We start from the raw sequence: 23,841 nt of genomic DNA on the forward strand, positions 1-23,841 counted from the left end.
CATACATTTGTCACTACATACCATCAGAGCCCCACAAGCATCTACTCTGAAAATAAAGCTTATTCATTACGACACAGGCTTCATTAAGCAGTGCAATTGAACCTATAAACATGAAACACTTGCATTCAGTAATACTTACACTTCTTTTGATATTTATTTATGCTCTGTTGGAACAAACAGAATTGTTTAAAACAACAAAAGCACCAATCTCAGTGAGTTTTTAAGAATTGCAAACATCAATTGAAATTTAGTATCAATAAAAATGACAATTTTTTGCACAAATTGTTTTTCCTAATGTACGGTATTTGCCACCCTCCACAAGGTGGGTAAGCCACAGTAGGTCTTTCCTGAATAAGCTGGTTCCACAGTGCAGTATTCAGTAAGGTTGTTGGAAAGTGGAAGAAAAAGTGTACACCTTGAAGCAGGTCAGGTGACTGACTGGGCCATCGTAGCTGGCTGATATTTCTTCTCTGAATCCAACAGTTTCCATAGATGTGTGTTTGGGGTCATTGACTTGCTAAAAAAAAAAAACCTCCTTTCCTCTTCTTATCAAGAACATCCTAATACAGTTCTTCCATAAAGATTTGGGCAGAACATTTTTCTAAGTTTGGTTCAGTACATTATCCCAATGAATTTTAAATTAAAACAATTAAGATGCATTTGAAGATCCAACTTTCAGCCATAATTCAGTGGATGAACAAAAACTTCATTAAAATGTGAGGAACTAAAACAATTTGAACACAATCCCTTCATTTCAGGGTGTCAAATTAACTGAACTAATTAATTAACTGAAAATAAATTGTTAATTTCTGGTACTTGGTAGAAAATTCTTTGCTGGGTATGATAGCCTGAAGTCTTGAACTCATGGACATCACCAGACACTGGGTTTCCTCCTTGTTAAGGCTCTACCAGGCCTCTACTGCTGCAGCTTTCAGTTTGTAGCTGAGGTTCAGTCTTCAATGCATGATCAACAGGGTGAAGATCAGATGGTTGACTTGGCCATTCAAGAATATTCCACTTCTTAGCTTTAATAAACTCCTGGGTTGCTTTGGCTGTATGTTTTGGGTCATTGTCCATCTATACTTTGAAACACTGGTGTCCCGATGCCACTGGCACCCATGCACGCCCAGGCCATCACACTGCCTCCACCGTGTTTTACACATGCTTTGGATATTGAGCTGCTCTACACCTTTTATTTTTTGCCAACATTCCGGTAGAGGTTGATCCTGGTTTCATCTGTCCAAAGAATGTTCTTCCAGAACTGAGCTGGCTTTTAAGATGTTATTTTTTAGCAAAGTCTAATCCAGCCTTTCTGTTCTGGAGGCTTATGAGTGCCTTGCACCTTGCAGTGAACCCTCTGTGTTCACCTTCATGCAGTCTCTTTATGGTGGACCTGGATGTTGATACGCCTACCTCCTGGAGAGTGTTGTTCACCTAGTTGGCTGTTGTGAAGGAGTTTCTCTTCACCAGGGAATTGATCCTGGGAGCATCCACCACTGTTGTCTTCCACGGATGTCCAGGTCTTTTGGTGTTGCTGAGTTCACCACTAATTTCTTTACTTATTAGGATGCATCAAACTGTAGATTTAGCCACTCCCAATATTTTTCTGTTTTCGCTGATCAAGGATGGCTTGTTTCACCTGCATGGAGAGCTCCTTTGAGATGTTTGTTCACAGCAAAATATTTCCAAATGCAAGAAACACCCCTTTAAATCAACCCCAGGTCTTTTATCTGCTTGATTGATAATGACATTATGAAGGAATTGCCCACACCTGCCCATCAAATAACTTTTAAGTCATTGTCCAATTACTTTAGGTCTCTTCTGTAAGAGGGTGGCACATGTTAAGCTAATGACAGAGTATACATATTTGATAGAATTATACCCAAAATGTATATGAATATGGCCATAAAGACATCAGAAACATGATTGCTGGTGCAACATAGTTACAGGACCTGGTTTAAGCTGTGTGTCAGTTGTCCTGCCACCGCTTAAAGCCTCCCTTGTAGATCTACAGGGGTTGGACAATGAAACTGAAACACCTGTCATTTTAGAGTGGGAGGTTTCATGGCTAAATTGGACCAGCCTGGTAGCCAGTCTTCATTGATTGCCCATTGCACCAGTAAGAGCAGAGTGTGAAGGTTCAATTAGCAGGGTAAGAGCACAGTTTTGCTCAAAATATTGAAATGCACACGACATTATGGGTGACATACCAGAGTTCAAAAGAGGACAAATTGTTGGTGCACGTCTTGCTGGCGCATCTGTGACCAAGACAGCAAGTCTTTGTGATGTATCAAGAGCCACGGTATCCAGGGTAATGTCAGCATACCACCAAGAAGGACGAACCACATCCAACAGGATTAACTGTGGACGCAAGAGGAAGCTGTCTGAAAGGGATGTTCGGGTGCTAACCCGGATTGTATCCAAAAAACCACGGCTTCCCAAATCACGGCAGAATTAAATGTGCACCTCAACTCTCCTGTTTCCACCAGAACTGTCCGTCGGGAGCTCCACAGGGTCAATATACACGGCCGGGCTGCTATAGCCAAACCTTTGGTCAATCATGCCAATGCCAAACGTCGGTTTCAATGGTGCAAGGAGCGCAAATCTTGGGCTGTGGACAATGTGAAACATGTATTGTTCTCTGATGAGTCCACCTTTACTGTTTTCCCCACATCCGGGAGAGTTACGGTGTGGAGAAGCCCCAAAGAAGCGTACCACCCAGACTGTTGCATGCCCAGAGTGAAGCATGTGGGTGGATCAGTGACGGTTTGGGCTACCATATCATGGCATTACCTTGGCCCAATACTTGTGCTAGATGGGCGCGTCACTGCCAAGGACTACCGAACCATTCTTGAGGACCATGTGCATCCAATGGTTCAAACATTGTATCCTGAAGGCGGTGCCATGTATCAGGATGACAATGCACCAATACACACAGCAAGACTGGTGAAAGATTGGTTTGATGAACATGAAAGTGAAGTTGAACATCTCCCATGGCCTGCACAGTCACCAGATCTAAATATTATTGAGCCACTTTGGGGTGTTTTGGAGGAGCGAGTCAGGAAACGTTTTACTCCACCAGTATCACGTAGTGACCTGGCCACTATCCTGCAAGAAGAATGGCTTAAAATCCCTCTGACCACTGTGCAGGACTTGTATATGTCATTCCCAAGATGAATTGATGCTGTATTGGCTGCAAAAGGAGACCCTACACCATACTAATAAATTATTGTGGTCTAAAACCAGGTGTTTCAGTTTCATTGTCCAACCCCTGTATGTTTGAATATGGGCAGTTACACCACTCCATTAAGTCTTTTGTGTCATTGTGCTACATAGAAAGTAGGTAATTGATAATGACCTATAATCAGTGTATTTAGTAGGATAATGAAACCGCAAAATGTATTTAGTAAATAGTTTTCATAGCAATACTGACAACTTCCATAGCATATCAGACAGCACAAATAATTAGCTAAACTTACTTTGATTGGTGATTCTTCCAGAGGCCTCTGCAGATATTGTCTCAGTGCATCTATCCAAGACAGATGTAAAGTCGCTTTAAATAACTGCACAAAGCAAGAAAAACGTCTAGCTGCATAACAAATTCATTGTATTATGCATTTAAAAAATGAAAATATTCCAGTATCTACAGTAACATTATTAGGCAAATTTGCTTCATCTCAGCTGAGCAAGTCACTAGGTAGTACAAAGAAAAAGTCAAACAGCAGACGACATACCTCAACACCTAAGCTAATTAAACGCCAGCAGGTGTTTCATAGACGCCCCCTGGCGTTAAAAAAGTGTAGCGAGACCAAGGCGTTAATTAAACACCTGGGGAGGCGTGAACGACACCCAGGGGCGTACAATTAGTATCTCTACACTCTTATTTTGACAGCCATTAGTCTTGAACAGCTCCCATCCAATGTATAAGAGAAGCTAAGTCTGACCCTTCAAGTTAAACACTGATTTTCACCTACAGATGCTTAACACAGAGAAAGTTTTATGTGATTAACTTTTTAGATATCTTATAGTTTTTATTTTCAATAAAGAGCATGATAACAGGGGGAATCTTTCGGCTACACATTATTAATTCTATAATGATAATAACAATTCTTATTATTAGTGAAAGTAGCAGCAGGTCCTGGCAGGTTTATGTTTTAATGATGTTCTTTCCACTTCTGGACTATAGTCTCAAAGGTGCTCACTGGAACATTAGAAGTTTACAAATAAATAAAATTTGCAAAAATAGAGTTGCTAAGGACTTGAAAGAGCTCTTTTCTTTTTTCGTCATCATCAGATGCTTCTTGTGCAATACCTTGGTAACAAAAACCTTTTTATAGGCCATCAGTTAGGACTAAATCAGCTGATATTAATTTGTACCAATAGGGGTCAGCATTGCTTTCTAAATACTGACGGATTTCATCCATTTTCTTGGCTTTCTAAGCTTTTTCTCTTTTCGTTTTCGTCATGTGTTCACAAAATCAATATTATTTGGTTATCTTAAACATTCATATTGTTAACAATTCACCCTTTTCAAATATTATATGATTTCTAACATGTTTAAAAATGACCAGGTTGAACACATAAAATGCATGCTTTTTAAAGTAATCCTAACAGTAAATAAATGATATCTCCCATCTCTCTGTCACTTAAAAACTGTTTCTGTATCTTATGTGAAAAGTAAAATATTTGTTGCTTTGAATATTATTTCTGCTGATCAGGAAGTTTTATAACAAGCTTTACTCACCTTTATTTTATGTATAGTCTAAAGTCTCAACAAGCAATTACATTTTGTTTACTCTGCTTACGTTGTCCATTTTTAGTTTAACTTCACTATTTCTGTTGTTTTTCAAACAACACAACTTATTTATTTTAAACCAATTTTTAATCTATTTATATTTGGGAAATACTTGGGTTATTACCAACTTATGGTGTGAATTTCATGTCATTTGTTTAATTACAAAAATATTCAGCATTTTGTTTCAATGATTATTTTTCCACCGTATACAATAAAAAATGAATAAATTGTTTTTGACTGAACTGTGCAAACAATGAGCCACTAGAGGGAGCAAGAGTCTTTCTTTTTATTTATCTTTCACTTGATCAACAAGCGTTATGATGATTTAAGATCCCTGGTTTTCTACAGCTGGATTTTCACATTATAAATTATATATTGGTCATTTAGTGAGGACACAGATGAAAAATAAAACTGGTCCTCACATCTTACTGCTGAGGTGTCCTTTTTCCTACAGCGATATTTTATTCAACGACCTTAATTTCTGTCTCAAAAAACATAAACTCCTGGGTTATCCAGTACTTGTGAAAGTGTGTGTACTTTATTTGTGAGTGAACACTTGTTTACTTGTCCAAAGAGCTATCTCGTCAGGCGCATATAAAGGAAGCTCTCTCATCTTTCTGGATAACAGTTTGAGAAAATTGTCAATTTGAGAAGCTGGAGCAATGAGGCACTGAGAGGCTTGACTGCTGAACTGGAACAGCATTTTTCTTCCTTGTGCAGTCTCCTCTGTCTCTTTGTGTCTGATGTGATATATATGAGTGTATAGAGGTGTTTGTGCGTGCATCAGTCAGTGACAACGAAATGGTTTCTGATCTCTCTAGACATTTCTCCTAGTATTCCCAAGGCCAGGGTGTGATTTTTTCCCCTTTTCGAAAATAGCTTTGCACTGCTGACCTTTATATTGAACACGACTTCCGTGAAAAAAAAAAATGACCTGGTATCAGTCTATTCCCATCATGTTAGTGGTCCTCAGAGGTTCTGACAGCCTTGGATGTGTGCACTTGGTGATGCTGCAACATTTCACAGAACCAGAAAATATGTATATTTTGAATTCCTCAAAAATGTTTAAATATTTCATGGTTTCACTGAATCCAGAGCAGCCTACTTGCGGATACCTTTGCTGCGGTTATACAATTTAAATCAATGTTTACAGACAGTGTATTAGTCACCAAAATCATGTACTTGAAGGTCATACAGAGGTCGCTCCGTGAGATCAGATTTGCTAAAATAAATAAATAGCCACCATTATTAGAAACTAAATGTACATTTTTCTGCAGGAGTAAATGTATTATGGCTCAGCTGTTGTAGAAATACTGCATTGTTTCAGGTCAGGGTCTAGTTGAGGATTCAGTTTGGACCAAACTTCAGCTCTCAGACAGATGTCCTGACATTAGACTCTAAAAACATTCATCTTCAATTTCAAGGCAGCAAAAACTCAGGTCTTATGGCTGTAAAACAAACCCAATTCAGAATTTGTCCTCCATGTAGTATACGGTGCTTGTGCTGAATTCATGTGTTGTGGCCAAACATCTTTACTATGGATTTTTTCTCTGCCCCACTATTGTTTCAGACATCCTGTGGCATTTCAGATCCAACTTTGCAAACCTGAGTCATGCTGCCAAATTACTTTTAAATCGAACAGGCTTTCTCTTTCTACCCACACAGGACGTGCTAATTTAGTCTTTTTCTAATTGTGCTGTCATGGACTTTACATGCTCACTGACACTGAGGTACATTTGCAGGGATGTCCAGTTTGAGAGTATTGGCAACAGTCTGAAATGTTATCCATTTGTGAAAAATGTTTCTCACTGTTAACTGACAGACCTAAGATAATTTGGAAATGGACTTATCAGCCCTACCAGATGATGGGCAGCAACGATTGGTTTTATAAGGTCACTACTGATCTTTTCCCAGCTTGGCATTGTGTTAACTTACCTGTATTCTCCAGGCCGGTGGTCCCACTGATGATGATGATCAATTATTTGTACATTTGATTAGCAGCGTCTAGGTGCTGCCTTCCTTCTTAAATCACATTAAAGCAGCAAGGCTGTCCTCAGACCCTAACATCCAGCTTTTTCATTATTTCTGTGTAGCACTTTAGAAACAAAGCATCTAAATATTCTGAGACATCTTTTTTTCCTTTTAAAACTGATAATTCACTGATGATTAGATTAAAGAGTTAATGTTAAATATTGGGTAATTTGATTACTAGTCAAACATGGAAATTGACCACCCAGTTGCTTTTGCTAGCTTAAAAATGAGAAAAAATGAACAGTTTGCTACAGCTAACACCTGTTAGCTAACCTGGTTAGGTTAGCTTGGAGGGAACATAGCCCTAAATATTTTTCTGAGACCACTAGTCTAACATAACTGATGGCTGCAAACTAAACAGCTACACATCTTAGATAACATCCAAAGATAACTTTACTCAACCGCAAATTCATAGATGGTGGGCTGCCTTTCATGGGCCCAGTTATAAACAAATGACGCATAATAATGCAACTAAAAGCACTAAAAGGCACAGAAATAACAATTCTTTGTTACAAAACGTAAAATTCTGCATGTAGTTCATGTATTGTATCATAATACAAGCTAAGAAAATAGTAGAAAAACAGGTTTCTAATTGGAGAAATGTACACATTTGTTGAATCTTTCACTTTGAAAATTGCTAGCTTACTATGTTAACTTAGTACTCAACTAAGTCACAGAGAGAACAATTTGACAATTTCTGCTCTACCAGTAAATAAAATCAGCAAAAGAGAATATATCCTTAAAATGTAAATCAACAAAACCAACTAAACATCAGAATATATTTCTGTAAGGCTCATGTATAAAGATTTTTCTTATTTCCAAATAAACAATGTGAAATACTGATTCAGTGGTCATTTTGGTAATTTTATATAATTAATGAGCTCAAATCACAAAATTATAAATGGATGATGTCATCATTACAAGTAACAAGGCCAGCATTTGCCTTATTTCTACAGCAACATAAGAACTCTGATTGACCTGATGAAAGAAAGAGATAAAACCAAGTAACGTTGTTATATCCCTTCCTTTGGCCTTGCAAAGATGCATGACTAAAGAATGAAGAATAGCCCAACAGCCATTGTGTCCTTTTACTGTTCTCAATTTTATCCACTGTGAAAGACACAACTGGTTCAATTTCTTGTGGCTCGTTCAAACCCCGATTTTCTGTTGTGTGACCTTCCAGCTGCGTTTTAAGGTGAAAAAGGGGGAGAATGTCTCTCTGTGTATGTTGTCAAGCCTAAAACAGACAAATGATATTTACTGGCATTTCTGACAGCAGGTGTGTTTGGGAGAATCTTATCAAAAGGATGAATACTTCTAGCTTCTTTTTCATTGCTACTGTTGCTGATCGCTGCCAGCTGGACCCACAGTTTGATGTAAAACATAGCTGCTACAATGCACACAGCAAAACATACCAGCTTTAACATTCAATTTCTGCTCATCGAAAGATGCACTTTGGAAAATGCTTCGCTATGTCCAAGACCCTCACCGACCTTGTTTGCAGTTTGCTTTAACAAGAGTATGGAGGATAGACCTGCAGAAAAAAAGGGCTTTTGCATTTGTTTAATTTTAATGAGGCTAATTGGAACAGCAGAGTGTAGTTAAGTCAGATGCTTTTGCAAGACAAAAAACAAGGAGTGGATGTTAATCTCCAGCTTCATATATTTAAAGATACACTGGTGTGAAAGTATTTGCCTGTTTACAGATTTTGTCAGTTTTGGCATTTATGTCACACTTACAAGATTTAGATCATTAAACAAATTTTAACATTAGACAAATAATACCTGATAATTGCCTTGCCTGGAACAGATGAGGAACAAAGTCTTTGATATCTGTCAATCTGGAACAGTGGTTAACATTCCCAGGAGTGGCTGGCACCACCAAAATTACTCTAAGAGTGCGTACTGACTCATCCAAGAGGTCACAAAAGAACCTGGAAGATCTAAGGGCTGCAGGCCTCCGTAGCTTCAGTTAATTTAGTGTTCATGATTTAACAATAAGAAAGAGACTGGCCAAAAATGGCGTTTATGGGAGAGTTCCAAGGCAAAACCAAAGCTGAGCAAAAAGAAGACAAAGATCCATCTCACAATATTTTTCAGCTAACACAGTTTTTCTGAAAAAGAACATTATACCGATACAGATAATCGGAAATCGTTGTGGTAGGGTGATGGTCTGAGGCCGGCTCGGTTCTTCAGGACCTGGACGGCTTGCCACATTCAATGTAACTTCAGCTTTCTAGCAGATAATCACAAAGGAGGATATCCTGCTATAATTTTACAACCTCTAGCTGGGTTATACAGCATGATAATGATCCAATGCACCCCACCTAGTGTAAAATACTTGGCCATTCATGACCAAAAAGCTGGATTAAAAAAATTCTGCAAACAAGAGTGGGTCAGATTTCTTCCCCAGTGATGTAAAAGACTTATTGCTAGTTATCACAAACAAACGATGGCAGCTGTTCGCCCAAAGAGTGACATAACCAGTTCTTAAGTTTGTTAGGCAACTACATTTTCACTTAGGACCAGGTTGGTTTGGATAGTTTTTAATTACTCAGGTCATCTTTGTCTCACTGATTGTGTAAAGATTTAAAAAGCAAATAATTTGAAGAAATTTGAATTTAAGTCTTGCTGTTGTTGTTGCAGACGTTATTAAGATGATGTAAACCCAAAATGAAAAACAAAAAGCCACCAAGAGGCTAAAAGACAGATAGTAAGCAAGCTGTTAAAAAAAGACAAATCACCAGCAGATTTGAATCCAGGCTTGCATCTTCATCTTTCTTCTCTTTCTCATTTCAGGTGCTTTATGTTTTCAAAAGCTCAGACAGGTGGGCTTACTTCAAATCAGCTAGATTTCTTGATGTTTCAACAGAGTTACCTTCGTTTTTCCGTCGCTTCTATTATCTGACTCCTCCACACTGTTTGACAGCTTTGCTCTGATGTTCCCCATTTTGAATTTTAAGCAAGACTCACACCCATACAATTCAGCCCTGGCTCATGCGTCTCATCTATCATTTGCCTCAGTCACTCCTCTGTCAGTTAGATAAAGCAGTGTTTGGGCTGTGCTATACATACCGAGGCTGTGTTGTGTTCACCTGAAAATGTAGGGGGAAGAGAAGCCTAGTAAGCAGGAGAAAAAAGTTAAATATCCTTTACAAGATCTCATTTTGGAGTCAGCCTCCTGAAATTGTGTTTCAGGACATATCTCAGGGTGGTCAACCAAGCGAGTGGGGCAGGGGGTCTCTCAGACAGTTCCAGCTGAGCTGCCATCGCCCTCTGATCAAAGTATTTTCCACTGTAAAAAGAGTCTACATGACAGCATGCTTGTCAACACTCTGCGGAGAGACATGACAGTGCAGGCTTGGCTGGAAGCTGTCAGACTCGGCTAACACCCACAAGATTCTCTGTGTTCAAGGCTACAGAGACTTACAGTCTACACTTCTGCTACAAGGTAGATCTTTTCAGGAATCTCACCCATGGTTAGTTCAAGTCAGGCCTGACAAACTTGGGGTGTGAATAATTTCTTAATTTTTTTTTCTCCTTTGTGACTGACAATCCTTTGTCCCACTTTTCATAGCTGTGACAGATTTCTCTCACAGGCCCACAAGTGCTTCTAAAAGCTGGGACGATTAAGGAGCTTAAATGGGCTTTGTATTCAGTTCTGTATTCATTTTTTCATATATGAGAAAGTATAAATCCAGAGGTGAAAATAACCTTTTTAATACGAGAGTGGATAATGTGCTATATAACACTGGCAACAGATGAGCTGCAAGACTAAAGCTGATTGTAGACATTTAAAAATGTTAATCATTGCAGGCATAGGCTGGTTTCAGCATAAAGCTTCTATAATGTTTTAAAAACATAAACATTATCTGTCAGATTATTCCTGTTGTTTAATTTAATAAGATGTCAGAGAAGGGGCTGGAGTGACCGTACTCATTTTCTCACCTGTTGCTGTGCTCAAGAAAAAGACTCCTTCAGTTTTTCTTTTTGTCCTAAAGCAAAATAAAGTCAGCTATTTGAAAATATTGACAGTCAAGACGTGGAACCTAAAAGGTCCCACCACTTTTTTTACTTTAATGCTATTTTAAAGCTACAGTTGGTAAGCCACTATTGGGCTGTCTTAAAGCAGACTTCGTTAGTCTGCTCCAAGAGAAGGAAAACAGCAAAGGCCCAGAGAGCAAAGACTTTGTAAGATGGTGTGAGGAGTCTCGTCTTTATCTTGATACTAATAAGACAAGATATGATTATTGATTTTAGAAGGAAACCTCACAAGCACAAAGTCACTTTTATCAAAGATCAGACCATTGAGAGAGTGCATTCGTACAACAACCGTGGGTCTATTTTCGATGGCCAATTGACTTTTGAAACCAACTGTGAGGCAGTGGTGAAAAGTCACATCAGCGGCTCTTCTGCTTGAGGAAACTTGGCCATTTTAAAATGACCCGAACCATAATGATCCTGTTACACATTGCTTTTATCAAGTAAGTTTTATAATTTTCCTTTGCCATTGTTTGATCATTCAACTCTGAACGAGGGGAGCTACCTTTAGCAGGTGGTGAAACTTTCATCTAGACTGATTGGAGAGCCCAAACAATCAGTCAGGTTCCTGTAGAGCGGACAGGTACAGCAGATAGCCACTTGTGGTTTAAATGATGACTTTCATCCGCTTCCAGAGGGAAGAAGTTGAAATTGCTTAAAACATCTGGTCCCAAAATGTAGGACCAGGCGTTTTAAAAAACAGCTTTGCTTTGACTGCTGTTCCTGAACTGAACCAACTTAAATAATACTGCCACTCTCATTGAATTTTTTTGGGGGGGTTAGGATTCTGTTAGGTCTAGATTACTTCAGTTTTATATTTTTTACATACTGGTTTTATAAAGATGTAATTTCTTGCATATTTATCCAATTTTCTACTCTTGTTCTCCTCTTCTGTGTCCTGCTTTACCTTGATTGGCCGAGCCTGGAGGACTATTACATATATGTTTGAATGGTTCTGGTTGTGTTAAGACATTAGCATGAATGTTTTGAACCACTGTAAAACACCTTGAACCTTGCAGGCTAACTACCCAACCAAATACCCTGATAAATTAGCCAGTGTAATGTAGACAAACACACCAGATCTGACATTTTATTTACTTTCACTCATTTCCTCCAAGTCACTTCAAAATATTCTTTCCAGACCTTTTAGTTTTAGCTTCTTATTCCTGCAGGTAGTGTCCTCTAATCTTCAGATAGTTTGTGTTTTATTGACCTCAGTGTTATGTTCTAAGAACCAGAGAACCCACGAAGAAGCAACCTTCAGGTCTTGAAGGCGATAAATATTTTTGTTTGCATTGTATGCTTTTCAACATCTGTATAGGTGTTGCAACATTAATATAGGTGTAACTCTAAATTAGGCAGAGAAACTCTTGATAGATCTTCCAATGTGAAAAGCAAAGATGAGATCCCGAGGTTCCCAAACCAGACACCCTCCTCTCCATGACTACGCCTTAAGATCCCGTTCATGAACACCACAAACAGTATATATGTAATAATCAACCTTAGATTATAATAATTAATGCATTATCCACTATTGTTTTAAATTTTTGTATAATTACCATGATTATTTTAAAATAATGAATCATAAAAGTTGTAATTGTACACATTATACTGTTGTTGTTGTTATTACTGTTGTCTTTTCAACTCAGAACAAAGCAAAAGAGAACTGTAACTCCATTAAGTACCCAAGCTGGTGGGAGTGTAAATTATTGGACCCCTGGTTCAAAAGAGTCATCTGGAGACTCTGTTTTGGCAATAACTAGGACTCACATTTCATCGGTCTTAGTTCTGTCAATGTCTCAGTTTACACCCTAAATAATGGGTCCAAATTTAGGTTTAGAGATTAAAATTAGTGATAATGAAGTATGTTCTTCACATGTAGGAGATCAAACAGACCTTAGGTGGGGAGCAGCACCTGTCACATCTCCTAACGCCCAAGCAGCAGATAGACATCCCTTAAAAATTAGTTTGAATCCCCGTTCAGCAACGTCTCTCCACTATCTTGCATCCCAAGTCTCCACAGCAACCACTCCCATTCCATTTGAACACTATCTTTAAAGCAGAAAGTGTCCAAAACAACAAAAATCACACAAGTGAGTAAAATTAGGAAAATAAAATGTAATTATTTATCAAATGTAATCATCCTTGTGTTCCATTCTTGCCTTTAATTGTACTGTTTCAACGTATGTAGCGGTAGATATGCTACATATTGTCTATATTATATCTGTCTAAACAATGAATTTCTTAAACTATCCCGGGAATGACCTTTATAAAAAAAAATCTAAAAAAGTAAGGCGATTCTTTACATTTGATGAAAATGTTTATTCAATCAATCAATTACATGTAAGCAGGGGTTATACTTGTCATTATTCACACTAAGGTCTATTTACTAATGATAAAATTATGTAAAAGTAAAACTAACATAAACAAGATTAAACATTATTCAAGATAATTTAAGATAAGACATTAACATTAATTCAACAGACTATTGATACAACTAAGAGGGAGGTTTTTCTATAAAGAAATTAGAATTCAAAACAGTGTCCAAACTTAATAAAGGTTTGACTTTTACTTGGTCTCTCAGGAGTTTAAACAAAGGGTTTTACTGTCTAACTTTGAATTGTAAGGCCAGACATCAACTCACGAGGTGAAAAAAGCTATGAAAATAGTGGAGATAGTGGAGTTTTGCAGCTGGTTACCATGGAGACTGAATGTAGGCTGGAGGAGACATTGCTGCTCCTCACTTAAGTGCTATTTGATCTCTTACATCTGGGGGAAGATACTACTTTATTAATTTGGATGAGACATACAGAATTGTGTTTCATTGTATATTAGTAATAATAATAATAATGCACCAATGACTTTTGTTCAGTTTTTGTTCTCATCAAGAAGATCATAAAAACACCTGAAGGGCAGGGAAATGTAAAAATATGCCCAAAGGTTAATCTCTCTCTTCAGACATCAGTCACATGTCTTTGCAACTAATTTCACTTCACACCTGACTGGTTGTAGACATCCGTACCAACACTTATCACATGTAGTTTAATGGTTATTAACTGTAACACACCAAAGTACTGAGTGAAACAAAAGCTGATCAAAATCTCCACAGCAGACATTGCTTTAGGCAACTGTAATTTCTCTCACAAAGTTTGGCATTTGTGTCGCACTCAAGCTTTAAAGTTATTTATTTGGCCCGGATGGTCAGATGGATTGATGGACGTGTTAAAGGACAGCCAGAGAATCGTTTATTCGCACCCTCGTATTCATTCACATGCACAGAACTTCTCCCATCAGTCATGAGGCCTGACGGGAGAAGCTGTCTGTGGACTGGAAATGCCACCGTCTCTTTTATACTGACAGACAGCAAAAACAGAAAGAGAGCCAGATCGCCAGGCAGAGGGGTGTGGGAGGAAACAGGTGGGTTTATTTGTTTATGCTTGGCCGTCTTGCAGGGTTTTGACAGAAATACTGCGTCATGTTTTATTATTATTCCCCCATGCCTTCAGCACTTGGTATAGCAATACTAAGAAATAAAAAAATCCCTACATGGCTTTATTGAACTAAACATTATTTATTCAGTTTAGTTTGTACATTTGATATGTAATTTGCTCTTCAGCTAATGATTAACATGCTCTGAAAGTTAGATTAAAACTGTTTGCCACAAGCCAGGTTGGAGACACAGCAAATAAGGAGTACCAGAAAGTCTTGAACTGTATTTGTTTCATTATCTACACCATGGTTTCAGGTGTAGCACATTAAGGTGACCGATACGTGTTTCTTACTAAATTACCAGTGTCAATATTTAAAAATCATGGACAGTGACTATTATTCACACCAATTATTTGCATTTTTTTCTTGTGGAATAAATGAATTACCTTGTAATTTAACACTGATGGTTTTCTTTCCAGATAAAGCCTGACTTGAGTAGATTTCAGTGGTATTAAAGCTGATTGTAAAACATACCTGTTCATGTATTACTACAAGCCACAATACACCTCAGTCCTGACAGCTTTAAGTGAGAGGTTGGGGCAACGAAAGAAGCACAATTACCCCAACAGCTTCCAGCAAATTTGCAGGACTGCTTGCTGCAAGTGGCGAAAAATGGCGACTGCAACCAAAGGCTGAAAGAGTCTCATTCTGTGATCTGCAGTCTGAAACTGACTCAGACTAAAATGACAAAAAAAAAAAAAAGTGGTTGTAAAGCCTGTAAACTAAAAACATTATTTTCTTGACCTCCCCCACATGTGACATGTACTTGTGTCACAACCATGTTTCATTTAATAAGCAGCTTTCAAGGTCACCAGAGAACAAAAAAAACCCACTTTCTTTTGCTTGGTGTATTTGCTGCAGTCGAGCATTGATCTCTGTTTGTGTGACTCTCTTCGCTCTCTGCTCCAGTCCATTTTTCCCCATTCTGCACGTAGAGGTAGACAAAAATAAAGCCACCTATTCTCAGAGATTTCCAAAGGAAGTACTTTCTCTCCCTCTCTCTCAAACCGTGGAGCCGTGGCTTCAAAGCCAACCTCTAAAAATGGAGGGATAAAAAGCACTCGATATGGCTGCTACTTGGCTGCGCAGAGTTGTTTTTTTGAATGAATAAACATGCTGAGTTACCTGTTAGTCCTTTTAGCCATGCTGTGGCTTTTTCTTCTGCTCCATTATTGAACTGTTGCCTTTATCATCGTGGAACAAAGCTTGTAAAGAACAGACTGCTCCCAGATGTTTCTCTGGTCCATTTTAGCTGCAACTCTTCTAAACAACACCACACTAGGATGGTTTCTTGTTCTATTGTTGAATGCAAACAAGACGATGTTTCCAGGTGGGACGATGGTCAAATTCTGACCTAACCGTAATCATAACTGTAGTACTTTCTTAGCTTTTCTCAACCGTACCAGTCTAATGAATATAGGCTAGTGCCTGTTACTTCCCAATATTAGAGCAATATCCTCACCAACGCGATTGTTAAGGACCTCTGGACTCAACAATTATAATACAATTATGCAAAGAGTATTTAAACGAATAAAATAAATTTAAACAATCCTATGACTTTTAAAATTAAGACCCCTTTGAGTTTGAGCAAAAAGTGATGTGTGATGTATAGCTCAGCACAGCAGCAGGTGTTTAACAAATGTAAACACTTATGTACTCATTACCCGGTGTTAAAAGTTCTAGGATGTGACAAAACCTGCAGAAATATATTGTGTGCAAGCTGCACTGGACTGGGAGCTGTTTTGATTCAGGACCATCAACCTGTGGCCTTCTCATCTAGACCCATGACTGATGCTGAGACACGCTACGCGCAGATTGAGAAGGAGATGCTCTCCGTTGTTCATGCCTGCACCAGCTTTCACTACTACATATCTGGGAAACATGTTACAGTATACAAGGACCACAAGCCACTGGAGGACATTTACAAGAAACCGTTACTGTCAGTCCACAATGTGAATACAGAGGATGTGCTTGCGCCTGCAGTGGTATGACATCACAGTTAAGTACAGAAGAGGAAAGTGGTTCCCTGCCCAGACCCACGACCTGGACGGCACCATATCTTGGCAACCAGAGATGGGTTCCTGGAATAATCACTCAGCCACACAGTTCCACCTGATCTTATTGTGGACAGTAAAGGCAAGCTGTCTCACTGCAACACGCACAAAATCCTCACAACACCACCAAACAATCTCAGCACGTTTTCTTTGAAGATGAGCCCTGGCATGAACCAGCAGTTGAGGAGCAGCAGACAACAAAGGCCCCTCCAGAGGCCACTCCAGAGGCCCCTCCAGAGGCCCCTGAGGTACCCCAACACCCACAGGCCCAAACAGGTAAACATTTTTACACCAGATGGGGCAAAGCCGTACGACCATCTGAGAAGCTGAACTTATTGAACTACTTCAGTCAGAGGCAGGCGTGAACAGACCTCGGCCTCATGGAAGCGATGTGCTAGTAACCTTTCCTTCCTAGTTTAGTTTGACCACTTGTTCATTTGATAGGCAAAGTGGGTTAAGCTTAAAGGAAACAGAGTTGTGAAGCTAAAGAATAATTCCACGAGGATAGCTTTCAAAAATACTTTCTCAGGTTATTATATTTTATGTTGTTGTATTTTATATTTTATTACTGAGAAAGCCTGAAGTGGTGTATAAAAGTGCTGAAAGTGCATATGGCACACTCATTTTCTATGTCCCTAATAGCTATCCATACTAGCTCCTTCTTCCTGGTTGTTATTTAAAAAATGCGAGTCTCGAGCTACCTCCCCGCCTCGTTCCTGTCTCAGCTCAGCATATACACAAAATAAGTATTCAAAAAACAGGTGTTGCCATGGCACTGGGGTGCAACATGTAGAGAGGGTACAGTCCTCAATGCAGCCGTCACAGGTTCGAATCCCGGCACGTTCACCTTTGCTGCATGTCTTCCCCTCTCTCTCCAGCCCATTTCCTGTCAGTCAAACTTACAAATAGCCACTAGTGCCACAAAATAAAATAATGAATGATCAACAAAGGCGTCTGAAATTCTGTTTTTATATACTAAATTGGGAAAACACCACCCACTCTCAGATGCAGTCTATCAGCTCCATTCATAAATTCATTGAAATCGTAAATTAAACAACGAAGCCAAAGAAGCCCTTGTATGCCCTTCCTTTAACCATGCCTCCAGACAAACTGCCCTAGGTCTGAACCTGACCTCTGCTAGTTCAGCCGTCTGCATCCTGCAACAATTACAGCCGTGTCTCTATAGGCAGAGCCACTCCGCAGGTCTCCCAGCAAGCTGGTGACATTTACCCGACAAAGGTCTTAGGCTTATGGGGGAAAAAGATTAGTGAATGCTGCTAAAAGTGGAAATATTACACTATGATATTTCCGCTGTGCTTATCTTGTCACATAGTGGAACATATTGCTGGGAGTGTATTTTTGCAATGTGATTTATTATAGATGTCTGTTAAGATATTTTCTCACCCCTAGACTGGCTCTGGTTTGCCGTAGCTTTCCATTACAGCAGTCTTGCTAAACAGTAATTAACCTGGCTTTATATAATCTTAAAATATTCATATATGAAAGGAATTAAATGTAATAGAAAGCACTGGATCAGTGAACACAAACATGTTGCATGTGTTACAAACTCCGATTTCAAGTTCCAAAACTAAAAGCTAAGCTTTTTATAACAGAGATAAAAACTGATGCAGGGGCTCCGTAGTACAAGATGAGACTATATCACATTATAAATGGGGACTGGTGTGTGTTTGCCAAATGAGAATCATTCGGAGGAATGCCATTCAAATAAAATGTTATATTTGTGAGTTTTGATAGTGAACGCTTCTTCCAGACTTTAATATTAACCTTCCGACGTGCCCTTCAAGGCCTTATAATAATCCACACCTTCTGTTTCAGTAATATTATCCACAAACTAAGATATCCAAGCACAAAGCTGGAGTTTTCTTCAAGCTTCAGTAGCTTTAACAAATATTTCCTATTAGCCTTGCCTCTACAACGCCTTGCAAAAGTATTTACATGTCATGGTGTGACATTTTGGACTTTCTTTGTGGTTTTTGGTTTGTGTCTTTTTATTAATTAATCCCTTCGCCCATGTTTAGTCTATGCATTAGTTTCACCTGTTCCTTCTGTCTCCCTGCCTCCTTGTCTCACCTGTTCCCTCTTCCTTTGATTACCTGCCCTTTGTATTCCCTTAGTATATTAGTTAGCCTGGTTCATGTGATGATTGCTGGTTCCTCGTTTCTCAACTCGGGTCTCTACCCTTGACTGCCATGTGTTCCATGTTCCTGCAGAGCTTGGAGATGTAAGTTTTGGACTTTGACTCTGGTTAACTCCGGCAGTGATTTCTGTTACGTTTTGGATACCTCTGAATAAAGCTGAAGATCATTCAACATGCGGCTGCCCAGCTCTTACCTGCTCTTTGGTCCGACAACAAATATTAATGTGACATTACACCTTTGAAATTGTAATGTTATGACCACAAATCTGTGATTATGTAATAGATGAACACAAAGTAGTGCAACACTGTGAAGTGAAAGGGAAATGTTATAAGATTTACAATATTTCTGACAATGTATTTGTATTCAATACTTTATAAAACCCTCTTCGGGTGGAATTACAGCCACAGGTTTGTTGTGTATCCCTGTACCAAACTGAACCTTTTGTTTATATTTAAAAAAATTTTTCAAGCAAAGTCAAACTGGATTGACAGTTGGATTGACACACATTCTCAGTTGAATTTAGGTCTGGACTTTGACTGGGCCATTCTAACACAAGAATATGCACTGATTTAAACTGGACTGTCCTCTCTATTAGCTCTATCTACATTCCCATCAACTCTGACCCGCTTCCCTGTCGCTGCTGAACAAAAGTATCCCACAGCATCATGCAGCCACCATGTGTTCAGGTTGATATGCAGTGTTGGTTAAGACTGGTTCACTTGTTGGCCAAAAGGTTTGATTTTTCTACTGTATGCATAAAATCTGGAACAAAATGTCTGGTGGCAACATTTTAACAGAACTGTGGTTGTCTTCTCCTTGCCATAAAAGCCTGATTTGTATTAAATACAGACCCATTTACATACATGGAAGATTTTTTACATATTTCCCCTGCAGCACACAAACACACAAAAAAATCCTTACGAGGAATTTAAGCCACAATTTCATGTCCCATATTCCACAGCAGTATTAGACAGCAATACCATGCTAACCTACTTCAATCAGTTGTGTCACATCTTTCAGTGTCTGAACAATTTGCATTTAAGTCATGATTGTGGAAGAAACCGCACTGATTCATAGCATACCTGACTCAGACATAGAGACTAATGTGATATCTCAGATATTACAGAATAAGAGGAGGAGAGAGAAGATAGGAAAGCAACAGCTGGCGGTTGCTGAACTCAACTGAGTAAAAATGCTTCCACTCAGACTGCAGCAGCTTTTTTCTCATAAAAAAAAAATAAAATGCTTTTATGTAAGATTTCTTCTCCAATTTGTCCATCAGTAGTAATCTCTGTGAAAATATGATGGCCTGCAAGGCGAAGTGTGCAGACGGGAGTTGTTTACATCATGTTTGTTTTGCCAGAACTAGCAAGAGGAAGACTGTATATTGCTTCTCAATTTCTTACTTAATACTTTTTCAGATTGTGTTACTAGGGATCTTTATTCAGTTTTCATACAGGAAAAGGGCAGCAAGAGGAGGAAAGACATGCAGCAAAAGTTCTAAGGTTGAGTCAAACCCACTTGTTTAAGATATTGCTGCACAATACAGAAATCAGTCTTTTTGACATCATTGTACGCAATCTGGAGTTAATTATACTGATAAATATTACTTTGTTGAAGCTCAGATGTAAACCAATCTTGTGTAAGAAAAGAAAGCTATCAAGGGATCATACAAGGGATCAAAAACACAATGTTCCTGGAAGAACATTGTGTTTTTGATTCTGGCTGTGAAACAGTGGTACAGTTCTTACCAAAATTGAGTTGCTAAGAAGGTTATAGTAGTTTGGTTGCCTGGTCCATGTGTGTTTTGTGGATTTGGAGAAGGCTTATGACTGTTCTTGGCAGATGATGTGGTTGTGTTGGTGTCCTCGGGCCATGACTTTCAGCGGGCACTGGAGGTGTCCGCAGCTATGTGAACAGATGAGAGGATGAATAAGGTGGACTGCTCCCTCTGGTTTAGAAGTCAATCTTTGCATCAAGCGGTGGAGCTCAAATACCTTCATGTCTTGTTCATGTGTGATGGTAGGATGGATTGGGAGACGGACAGATTTGGGCTCGGTCTACCATAATGCGGGGGCTGTTCCTGTTTATTATAATGAAGAGAGAGCCAAGCCTAAAAGCAAAGCTCTCAATTTCCTGATCCGTAGGAGTACTGGCCCTGACCTATTGTCACGAGATTATGGACCTTGATCAAAACAACAGGATCCTTGATACAAGCAGATAACATGAAATTCTTCCATAGACTAGCTGGGTTCAGCTTAAGAGAGATAAGAAGCTCCATCCTCTAGGGGGAGCTCTGAGAATAGCAGGAGAACAGGTGAGACCTCCTCACTGTGGAGGTTCTGCAGGTATGTCCGGGACAGACCCAGAACTCACTAAAGGAAGTAAATGTTCCCTCTGTCCTGGGAATACCCAGAGATTCAGAATGAGCTGAAGAGTGTGACTGGGAAGAGGGACGTTTAGAGTTTTTCTCCTGGACTTCCCAAACTAAACTTTTAGATGGATAGATGGATGGATGGATGAACGTCTTGAGCATTATTTAAAGTAGAGACTTTCACTCCAGCTTCAGCTCATAACAGTAGTTTTCCACAGCTTATATCTAGCATCAGATCAGAGCAATGCTTCAAATCTTTGGAGCGGTCAAGCTCAACCTGATGCAGATATGAGACGCATGAAGTGACTGATTGCTTTGAAAACCTCTCCATGACTCACAGCTTTACAAGTCCTTATTTAAGTCAGGATGTGTAGAGAAATACTAATCTTGGGAAGTGGATATGTAATCATGAGGCAGATGTCAAATATTATATCCTCTGGATGTGCAAAACAGAAATAAAATGCAGAAACGTAAAGTAGAAATGCATCAATGCAGATTAAATGTTAACATGTGTTTATTTCAGATCAATATTTTCTGTTTAGAAACAAATTGATTATAGTTTGCCCAACGAAATGAGAGTACTCCTTTCTTTTATATGGTAGAGTAATTTTCTCTTACTATCTCTTCCTATTCTGCCAATTCCTCTCTGGTTTTTCAGTCCGGTGCTCCTCATTTGCATGACAGTTGAGAACAATATTGCTAGAGCAGCGAGACAAAAGCCGTCAGTGTCTCTAATTTTGTTCTCTTTTCTCTCTTTCAGTGCTTCTCAGATAATGAGATGAGGTGCTGTCGTGAAAGGGATGTCGTTTCCGACCCTCTGTCCAGAACAAAATCTGGAACAGATCTTTTCTTGAGCGCTAAATAATGCAGAGAACTGACGCTCGTGGAACAAAACGTACTAATTAAAACCGGTATTCACCGATTTTCCTATCATCTGCTGTGCTTTATTTAAAAAATAAACCATGAAAATTTTGCTGACTAGATTTTCAGATATTAAAATGGCACAAACTCAGAATCAGAGCATTAGACATAGATCAAGCTTATGTGAACACACAAATGAGATTACATGCCTCAGAAAAGGGGTGCAGCATTTTCAGACCACTCTGCCTGAAAATATTTCCTACCAAGTCTAACCTGACCATGAAAAGGGGCTCAAAAGGTTTAAGAAAGTTTAAAAGGTAACTATGCAGGGAAATGTCACACAAATCTTTAGGTTAGAATAAGCTGAAAACATAATGACATGCTGTCAGATTTTAAAGTCACATCTGTCTGCATTTTGGAGCTGAGATGGAAACAGGTTCGTACTGTTCTTCAAAGTCAAGCTTTGTGTTGTAAAAGTGGAAGAAATATCGATCTTCAGGATAAATGCATAAAGATGTTAAAGTACCTACAAAGCTGTAAGCTGAAAACCACAGCTTACCAGATTTTTATCAGTCTCTAAAATAAAAATTAACTATAAGAAAGAGCTGGAAGCAGGTGTCAAGGATTTAGAACATTTTAAAATTTTCTTAGGAGGGGATGAGACAAGATTTTAACCTCAGCAGACAAAACAAAGAGCATTTAAACACTTTATCGTGAAAACTTCAGAGTTATTACAATGGGACAAACTCCACTCTGTGGAACGAAGAGATGTTTTAATTAAATGTAATGTCATATGAAAAAAGGCCTTTTCAACAGTCAGAATAGTGAAGTGTGCGTATCTGTGGATGTATAAATATGATCAGGGTGAGTTTTTGTGTGTCTCTTAGTGCTCTGCTGTACTGTAGATATATCAGATGTATCCCAAAGGTTCTGTGTCAGGGCTTTGTTGGATTTTTCTTTGATAGTTCCCGGAGACTGAAAGGGCGTTGAAACATCAGTGAGCCAGGAGGACTTTCTATTATTTAGTCTTATACTCATCTGTCTAAAGAACATCATCCCAGACGTCCCGGTCTCTGTCTGCCTTTATGTTTTACTTGGAGATAAATGTTTTTTTCTTTGCACACCTCTCATGAATGTTAAAGTTGTGCAGTTTCTTTCCTATTTTTAAGGCATGTAGTAAGTAGCAGTAGTAAGAGCTAGCTGCAGGTCCCATGACGACATTTTAAGATTTTTGGAGACTTCTTGTAGCATGTTGCGGTCTGCTTTCAGGGTGAACCTGCTTTCATGGCCAGACCTGACAATGTTGGCAGTTGTTTTGAATGTCCTCCAAGCTATTTTCTGTACAACATTTTTATTTTAGAGCTCTTTAAATCCCTCATCAGACTCATGAATTGCTAAAAGCTCATTTATTCCTTACCAGAAATTTTAAAGCTGAAAAGATTTTGTTTACTTGAACTTTTCCATAGTGTTAACTTGCACAGTATGCACATGGTCCTATTCTGGATGTACAGTTAAGAGTTTCTGGTCCTGTTCTTAGAAATGCTGCAGCTAAAACCTGCTTTGAGTTGGTTATAAGGTGGTATTGTAAAAGTTAAATGCTCCATAATGTAATGGTTGGGTAATTTGCTGCCCAACGCTTGACTTTGCTTGTTCACATTAAATAAAATCAACAGCTTTGTCCCTTACGTTTTAGTGTAAATCTATTCCTAATTTCCTTGAAGAAAGAAATTCAGTGAAGATGTGGGAACTTCATCCATGTTTTTCAGTCAGAGGAAATTATGGGAAACAGGCTTCTGTTATAAGTGTCTTTTTAGAGCTCAATGGGAAAATCCTCATAACAGTAGGAGTAACTGGTAGAAGTTCTGCCCTGATATAAACAGCACATTGCCTTTCTGAAGTCATTATTGATTAAAGAAAAATTCATTTCAGCTTCTATTAAAAAGTTTTACATTCCTCCTGAATTGAGGCGGTTTTCATTATGTGAGGCTGCTGAAAACAACATGAAGTGGGAGTGTTGGGGTCAAAGCTAAATGCGGCC

General features: G+C 38.8%; 1 long non-coding RNA gene across 1 annotated transcript; it reads right to left on the bottom strand.

Moving 5' to 3' along the window:
- Positions 1-135: 135 nt before the first annotated feature.
- Positions 136-3,718, bottom strand: LOC124861707. Its single transcript, XR_007036721.1, has 2 exons — positions 3,480-3,718; positions 136-1,639 (listed from the first exon to the last, which is right to left on the bottom strand). It is a non-coding gene; the product is annotated as an uncharacterized LOC124861707 (long non-coding RNA).
- Between the last annotated feature and the right edge of the window lie 20,123 nt (positions 3,719-23,841).

Source organism: Girardinichthys multiradiatus, chromosome 24 (genome assembly GCF_021462225.1).
Source record: "Girardinichthys multiradiatus isolate DD_20200921_A chromosome 24, DD_fGirMul_XY1, whole genome shotgun sequence".
NCBI lineage: Eukaryota > Metazoa > Chordata > Actinopteri > Cyprinodontiformes > Goodeidae > Girardinichthys > Girardinichthys multiradiatus.